Source organism: Fopius arisanus, unplaced genomic scaffold, assembly GCF_000806365.1.
Source record: "Fopius arisanus strain USDA-PBARC FA_bdor unplaced genomic scaffold, ASM80636v1 scaffold00003, whole genome shotgun sequence".
In the NCBI taxonomy this organism is placed as follows: Eukaryota; Metazoa; Arthropoda; class Insecta; order Hymenoptera; family Braconidae; genus Fopius; species Fopius arisanus.
In genome coordinates this window covers 820,989-829,860 of record NW_011887742.1, presented here as the reverse complement: position 1 = coordinate 829,860, position 8,872 = coordinate 820,989, and the positions used below count along the sequence as shown (strand labels likewise).

The following is an 8,872-nucleotide window of genomic DNA, read 5'->3' as shown; positions in this document are numbered from 1 at the left end:
GAGGATTCCACAATTCATCCCTCGGTGAGTGCCCTTGACACATTTATTTTATCGATTATTCTAGGGATTACATGACAAGATGTTTGCCATCGGATATTTATGGATTATATTCTTGACGTGAGGCTTTTCCGGCGAATTGTTTACACGTGGATGAATTAGTTTGGCAATTCTGGGAAAATTCATAGAGACATCAAAGAGAAAGTGCAAAAGAAAAAAACCACATGAGTTTAGCTCGTGGTTTTTAACACGATTTGAGTGTGTGGGTTTTTTTTTTGTTTACCCTTTCTCGGCTTACTTTTTTCGCATACTTTGGTAGGGGATTTTCGTTGATCCTCGGAATTATTGCGAAATAGGTGTGGAAAGGGATGAAAAGATTGAGGGGTGTGGGGTGTTTTTTTGCTCCACTAGCGGCTTATGAGGTTAGAAAAACAAAAAATTTTTAATCCTTCGATAGCTCAGATGGTAGAGCGGTGGACTGTAGTTGGTTAGATTCGTAATGGACATCCATAGGTCGCTGGTTCAAATCCGGCTCGAAGGAATTATTTTTTCTATTTTTCTCCAGTATCGGGCTTTTCCTGTCGTTGTCGCGGATTAACGAGTCTCTCAGTAGAACTTTTTCAAATTTTTAATCGTAGACAAAATTTTCTACATTCATCACCGCATTTATTTATCTTTCGTTAATTTATCGGTGTCTGTTAAGAAAGGTAATTTGTCGATGGCAAGTTCTTCAGATATTTTTTTTTCTCCTGAGATCTACATTGGTCGGGTTTTCAGAGACCATCTTCTGCCTATTAGTCTTTATGAGAGTTAGAAACCTATTAAATGATTTATGATATGTGATGGTACATGTTAAAAAGTCGTAAAAATTATGATTACCATTGGTTGCATGCCATCTGTCAATGCAAAACTTTTAAAGTCGTCCAAGTGCCTCACTTTTCATTCTCTGGCATTTTTCTTTTTTTCCAAATGTTTGTTGCATTTTCAGGAACAAATGTATGCATCCATTTCATGATCCAATGAATAGATAATGGAAGAATTTTACGATTTTTTGTTATTTTACTGCTTTCGCATTGATTCATCAATTTTTCCTATTTTTTTTTATCATCCATTCAATGTGTCTTAAAATGGATGGATACCTTCATTCCTCAGAGTCTGATCAATATTAAATATTTCTTAAAAACGAAAAATGATAATTGGATTACAATTGAGGCTTGGAGCGATTTTAACAGTTAGATTAACAGCTTTGTTTTTTTTTTTAATTATAATTGTTTCTACTTTTTGACATGCCCCATTATATACAAAAATTTGGGGAATAACTTCTTTGACTTTATTTAACATTAAAAATTATAATTAAATTAATATAAAAAAATCTGAATTTATTAGCAACGATAAAGTGCCATGCAATTTCTTTCTTGAATTTTTAATATAAATAAAAAATTGAGTGACCAAAAATTGATAAAAATAGCCGCACGCCTATGGAAATGTGTGAGTGATTGACAAACGGTGAAACCAAAAATCTGTAGATTTTTAACGTCAATCTGATCGACAGTTTCCCCGAAATGAAAAAATAATGATAATTGAGAATATGTCGGGAATAACTGCTCAAAATAATTACTAACTCCCGCGACAATATTATAGGATCATGGTGTTATTTGCGGTGGATAGGGCCCTGATGACAAAATTTTTTTTTCCAACTCTGCTTGTCCAAACACGGAATCAGTGAGTTTGTTTTATGCATGGGAGTACCCACTCCGGCAGAACGAAATTGTGTGCGATATTCAAATTTTGCCGACTATCCTAATTACATCAGCTGGCAAAATTCTGGCATGTGGTTGGTGCTATCTGTTGGAATGATTCAGAATCACAGGGGATGGGCTTTTGGGACATAGAGTTAAAACGAGGCAATGGGAAAATGGTCGAGCATTCTCCCCCTAGAATGGGAAATTGCCAATCGGCGACAAGTGCCTCCATTATTTTCGTTATCAATGCTATTAGCATATAATGCTCAACAAATGAATATGATATAGGGAATGAAAATCACTCGATTCTATATTATTATTGTACCCTTTAATTTTCAAAATAATAACACATGTACATGTTGGAAGGGACATGTAACTGAAATCCTCTCGTTCAAGCCGTTGGCATTTTCAGTCCAATGATTTCGAGTGTTGGTTAAATTTGGCTAGTGCTCAATCATTCTGGCATCAAATGGATTGACAGTAACGAAAAAAAAAATCAACCCACCACAAAGTTTCCAATTACTGCTCTTTCATTTGAATCAGAGTGCATGTAGTACACAAAAACATGAGCGTATAGACAGCATAACATCATATACCTTCGAGGAAATTTCAATAGAGATGTGGGTAAACAGATTCATATGGATTACAGCCTTTTCATAATTAATTGAGGCAGCATCCCATTATGGAGATGATCTTTCACGCCGTTTAAAATTTTCCAGTCAATTTTTCCATTTTGTTTTCAAATGTCACAGAAATGAAAGGCTCATTGAAATTCGACCGTATGAAAAATTCATTCTGCAACAGAATGAACAGGATTTTAATCATTTTTAATTGTTCGATAGGCGTGTAATGCATTGCCCGTGTTACCTATTTTTTTTTTAATTTCTGACTTGCCGTTTTTTGGAAATTTTTGCGGCGTCTGTTCTCATCACTTCTTTTAAATTTCCTGTTTGACACATGCCATATGCCAGAATTTTACAATTTTTTAAGATTCAGTGTTCCCAAAAAATTATACAATTGAAAATTTATACGGCATTCCGACTGCAATTCCAATAAATTTCTAACAGTTAGAATTGCAAAGGAAGAGTCGTGCCGAAAATTGGATATGAAAAAGGAAATATTAAAATAGAGTTCTGCATATTCTCACAATGCAAGTGTACCATTGAATCTTATAAATGATCCATCTGAGGGGGTGTTGAAGTGAGAAACTAGGGGTGAAAAAACCTAAGAAGATAATAAAAGAAGAAAAAACAGTGGGAGCGGTGAAAAAGTTGGTAAAAAAAGTAATCTCAGCTTTCACGGCCGAGCTGGAAAGAGCTTTTCCGCACTCTTTCGACAGCCAACTCCTCCATTTCAAAAATTTTCCCTCTCCCTCGTTTTTCCTTCTCTTTATGATCACAAGATTTATGATCGCGCCGCTTACAGTGTCGAAGGATATTATTTATCGTGAAGATCCTGAAGTCACAGTGGCATCGCATTCGGAATATATGAATTATGGAGGTAGAATGCCGAGAGGCGTAAGGTAAACAGAGGGCTCTTGGCCCAAGATACTCGGGGGGTAAGAACCAACGGAAATATTTTATTTGCGAGGGAATGGTTGCACCCAGAAGTTGCATTATTAGTTTTTTCTATTGAAAACCTTGTAGAGGGAACTCTCCGGGAAAGGTTTTCCGTTCTGCCGCTGCTCTGGTTAGCCTATTCTTCTTCAACCTACTTGTCGTCACAAAAAATACCACTCATTCTAGTCGATTATCGATTCGATTTCACTCCTATTACACGCCGTTGGTTATTATATTGAAATTTTAAGTGGAAAAAGTGGAAATTAACGGCGATAAAATGACATGAAATTTTTGTAGAATTCTTCGTCGACGAATTAGTCGATTTCGTTATAGGATTTTTACTGGGCGAATTCTTGAGTTCTTCGCACATTCTACACGATGGAATTATCGACAGATAAATTCGGTCCAATTCATTTGGAAGCCGACTAACAGTTAGATTGGTTGAAATTAAAGTAGAAGAAAAAAATATGGAGTTATAAAAATATGAGCATTTATATGATCGTCATCATATAGCTTCTGTCGTACTACTTGTTTATTTTATTACTGTAATGATATTTTATTGTTGGATTGTCGGTTGTTGCTTTCTTCAAGTTTGAGTCGTCACTGAAATGATTAGACCAGAATTTGTAGATTAAAAGGTTCACTTCAATTATCGAGTTCTCTTGCGGTTTCGCAGTGAGATTATGGTGCCAAGAAAGTTAATATTTTCCCGTCATTGAACGCATAATTTTATATTTGCGGGGGAGAGGGGTTGTAGTAGGAGGAATTTTTCTGGGATAGGTGGACTTTATTTGTACTTGTTTCAATCTCCATGTAGATTGAACGTTGAGGGGTGCCTTGGAGTGAAGCAGATGACATTTGCAAGCTGGAAAAAGCAATTCGTGCAGCGAACCGAATGCTTGTTTCCCTCCGGATTTCTCGGTTTATTCGTTTCTCTCGCCCACCGCCAAATGATGCAACTTTCTGCTTTCTCCTGTGGGATGATGAATTCCACTCTTATTCTTCTCGACGGAGTTATTCACTCCAAGTTTCGGGCTATTTCACCTCCCTGGGCAGCTTGATGAGAAGACCCTTACAATTTCAGAGTTTCCCTCCACTTTTCACTATTCAACTTGAAAATTTATTTTTTTTATTTGTCGGATATTTTGTCTCATTCAACTTCATTTCCCCGATTTTTATAAATAGTGCCAGTTGAACAATTGATGTTTAATGAAAAGTTCCCGTATCTTGGAAGATACAATAAAAAATCAATTATTGAACTTTTGAAAAATAAGAACTCCTCAATTAATTGAAATTTTCACATAATCGAAGAATTGGAGAATTTACATTTATAAAGTAAAAATTCGCATTTTTCAAAGACTTGTTGTGAATCTCCGGTGCGATGGAAATTTTTCCAAACTGTCCCCGGAAATTCAGCCAAAACCCAGCGATAAAAAAATTTTTAATGAAAATTTCAATTGAAACCAAATTTCTATGATCAATTCGATCTCAAATCGATCTCAAATTCTGGGTTATTTCCAAAAGTAGGCTATCGTGGTACCGGGAATTTAAAAAATTTGAGTACAACGATCGATGAAGAATAAGTGCGACAACTTGCAAGACATTTTCATACCGAAAACATCATCATTCGAGAAGACCGTAAACCGAGAAATACCTTTGCATTTCACAGACGGACTGAGATGTTTCCCTGAAAATGTCGATAAAACTCGATACAGTGATGGAGAGGGGAGGGGGGAGAAGGAGGGAGGTAGGGAGGGTTCAGTAAAACCGGTATAAAACGACTTGGCCAAGTGTCGCACACGTTGTCCACATCCGTGGCCACAAGCCCAGAAGTACTCACCATTCTTTCAACCCCCGTTTCCACCCCCAACGTCTCTCCTTTCAGTTGTTGCGATTGGCGAGTATCGATGAATCTCGTAGTTTTTCCTTTTTCCCCGTGGAGACCGCCGCCAAACAAATATCCCAGCGGTTTTCAATATTGATACTAGTCGACACGTCTCACCCATACAGCTTCTCTCCAACCGATTTTCTTGTGGAACTCGGAATAAAAAATTGCATGACATCCATTAAAAAATATTTCATTTGCAATTTTAAACAATTTTTTATGTTTAATCAATTGTTGAATCCCGGGTAAAAAAAAATTGTAATCGAAATACTTTTTCCAAATTTTTAATAAATTTCTGGAAAATTATTGAGACAATTTTTTTTTTCAAACAAACAAAAAATCGGGGTTAAAGCAATTGTATTTTTGGGAAATGTTTTGGAAAATTTTTCAAAAAGTTTTTTCGGAAATTTTTTTTGATCATTTTCTAGAAATTTTTGCGAATATAATTTCTTCAAAACGGACATTGTTAATATAAAAAGGAGAAAGGAAATCCGTCTCGAAGTATTTCGAATGATTTGGGAATCGCGAAAATTTGAGAATCATCCCAGAAATTTATAGAGACTGCAAATTTTCTTTCTTTCCAATTTTCTATCTTTCCTTATATGAAAATGAGAAAGGACGCCGATCTCGAAATATCTCAGATAACGCAAGGATAAGGCCGGTAAGATAAACCGACTAGTCACCACGATATCGGGGCTAAATTTCAAATATTTCGACTGAATACGCGGCGACGGTCTCGTTTTTATTGGAAACATGAGGGATAATCTAAAAAAAAATTATTATCTTCCTTTAATTTCGGGAAATCGGCTAAAAAATGACCTCGAAAAGAATGCAATTAACCTAGTTTAAGCCTTTGCAACAGCATAGATGATAGAACGGTAGAAAAACGATTTTTTTTTTATCGATATTGCGGTGAACATGGAATAGACTGGAATTATGTATAAAACATACTTGATTCAAGTATCTTTTTGTTTCGTGAACAATCTCCACCAACTCTTACTTCAACTCGTCTATTCTGTCAATGCTATTCTCAGCGGTCTGTATGATTACTCGCGTGAAACAATAGTCCCAAAGCGGCAGAAGCATTTCTGAAGGGACAGTAAACAACTTTCTCGCCCAACTCTCTTACCAAGTGAATCCTGAAGATTTCTGCCCGAGTGCTCGCTACCTTCCTTTTTCCATGGAACTCCCGGTGATATCGTCGAGATATTGAAGTTTTTTTTTTTGCTCATGAGATATTGATTCCAGTCTAGTCGGTAGAGTCATAAAAAAATTACACTTTTCATTTGAAAGGACAATGTTGGGAAAAATACTGCTGTTTACTCAAGAAAGTATCGTTTTGTGGCGCAGGATTTTCAAAGTTTCAAGGCAGAATTGACGTAGAAACTACCACCATATGAGGGCGAATATATCCAATCAAGGATAGGGTGAATTTTGTGGACGTATAGGGGGTGTTGATTAAATATTTCATGAAGAATAGAACCATCGCGCAATTCATCTAAAATCACTCAACAATATGCAAAAACATTAGACGAGAAAATCACTCGTAAAAATGACCTGTCGATTCCGAATTTTCCAACTTTTCCATCCAACTGAGCTCTGTAATTTTCCCCTCATTATAATTACTAACTGAATATTCAAGGGCGAAATTTTTCAAGGGCAACATATGCCAGTTCCATATTAATACTCGGAAATATTTTTCTCCCCGTAACACCCCAGTTTTTTAAATTTCCAACAAAAGTTCTAAAGACGAGTCTCTCACAATGTCAAACATTACCCAATGAATTCTACTGAGAAGTGAATCGAGTAAAGGTTACTGGAAAAAAACACCAGCTATGGGGGATAGAGAAAAGTGGGTGGCGGGAGGGGGCGGAGCGGGTGGAAAAGGAGAGATGGCGATGGGGTGGGGGTGGTGGAGGGGTTGGGGGAACGGTACGTAGAGGCAGAATGAGGATAAAAGTGCACTCTATTCGGCTCCGTGGATTATTACGAGCCCCTTCGGGCGCACCAGTTCGTTGGCATTGCAATCCCGCTGGTCTCTGGTGAGGTGGAGAGAAACAAGAGAGAAGTAGTGAACGAAGAAAAAAAGAAAATATAACTGAAAAAAGGGATGTAAAGGGGAAAGGGAGGAACAAGAAAAATGAAAGGGGTTCGAGAAGGAGAAGAGAAGAGGCTGTACCGTACTCATTATCGGGGAATACGAGCTCACAATTAAAAGTTAATGATCCTAGCTAACGTGGTCGTTGCTTTCTCGGGGTTACCGAAAGATGGGGTGACTTACTATATACGTATATATGTACAAACTAATAGGGGAGTCTTAATTATTTCATTTTATTCTTCATTTGGTGGAATGGTGCAATTTTCATGATGTAAGTCGGTACTATCACTGGGCACTTGAGCTTTATTTAATGGACTGCATTGTTAGGATTCTTTTCATCAATTTTCAAGAATTTTGGAATTTGGTTAATTGAGTTATTGTTAAATAATTCTAGCGTTGGACATTTAGCGTTGTCAGTGTGACACTTACTGGCATAACTCGATTATGCTGATCGTATTTCTATGAATTTTTTCGGTGTTTAATTGTTTTTAAGGGATTATTCAATAGGGAAATTGTTTACTTCATCCGCTTATTTTGAAAATTTTTATCCTCTACGGAAAATGGTTTATATGTCGATTATATATCAATTGTATGTCCATATATTTCGGCTGAAATTTCTGTATGTTGCATATATTTCATATATTATTATTCGTATATACATTTTTTCGCGAATTTGAAAGGGTTTTTGGAAGGGCAAATATCTTTCGGGAGCCATGCTATTATAATTTTTTTTTCTTACTGACGTGGTGATATTCTCCCTCTGAAATTTCAAGAGATAAAACTAATTTTTATGGAATACTTAAACTGAGAGTGAATTGAGTGGAGTATTTCCTTAATTTTCACATGCTTTGAAGCGAAAAACAATGGAATATTAAGTTTTCATATGATCCGATTTCTTAAAGTTTCAGTGGAAATTTGACACAATGAGTACTTGTCGTGATTCAATCCGGATAATTAAGATTAAAATTGTCAGCAGTAGCTTCTGAACATTATTTTCTCTCGACGGCTTATGCAGCCATTCACTGGAGAATTTCTTTTCGATAATAATTAAGTGCTTCTCGCTGAATAATAGAATGTCTAGGTCCTTCTACCCAATCGAACATGAATGGATTCCGATAAATTTTAGTCGCCAAGGAATATCGTTTGCATTTGCCGAATTGAAGTGGAAAATCACTATACTGGCAAATTGCATTGCATTCTCAGTACACTCTAATGCTTCCGATGTCTTTCCATTTTAACTTCTTCGTTTTCTTCTCCGAAGTTATGTTCAATCGCTTCTGGTTCATACTATTTGTCATTCGTTATCCTTATGGGTACTTAAAATAGTTAAAGAGAAGGAGCAAACAATTCAGGAGAGAGGGGGTCTAGGTCATTCTCTCAGACAGACAGAGTCTCTAAAAAAAATAATATTATTGAATGAATTTGAAATTATTAGTACATGTTTGTACCATACTCATTTTACATCTTCATTTGTTTTTTTATGAACTATACCCTTTTATAGTTCACCCCCTGAGGATTTTTTTAATGCCACAAAAAAAATGAACGTGCATTAATTGGAAAATTGTTAGTACATGATTGTCCAATTTTAAGT

At 36.2% G+C, this 8,872-nt stretch overlaps 1 non-coding gene across 1 annotated transcript; it reads left to right on the top strand.

Moving 5' to 3' along the window:
• Positions 1–444: 444 nt before the first annotated feature.
• TRNAY-GUA (transfer RNA tyrosine (anticodon GUA)) lies at positions 445–538 on the top strand. Its single transcript has 2 exons — positions 445–481; positions 503–538. It is a non-coding gene; the product is annotated as a tRNA-Tyr (tRNA).
• Positions 539–8,872: the final 8,334 nt, after the last annotated feature.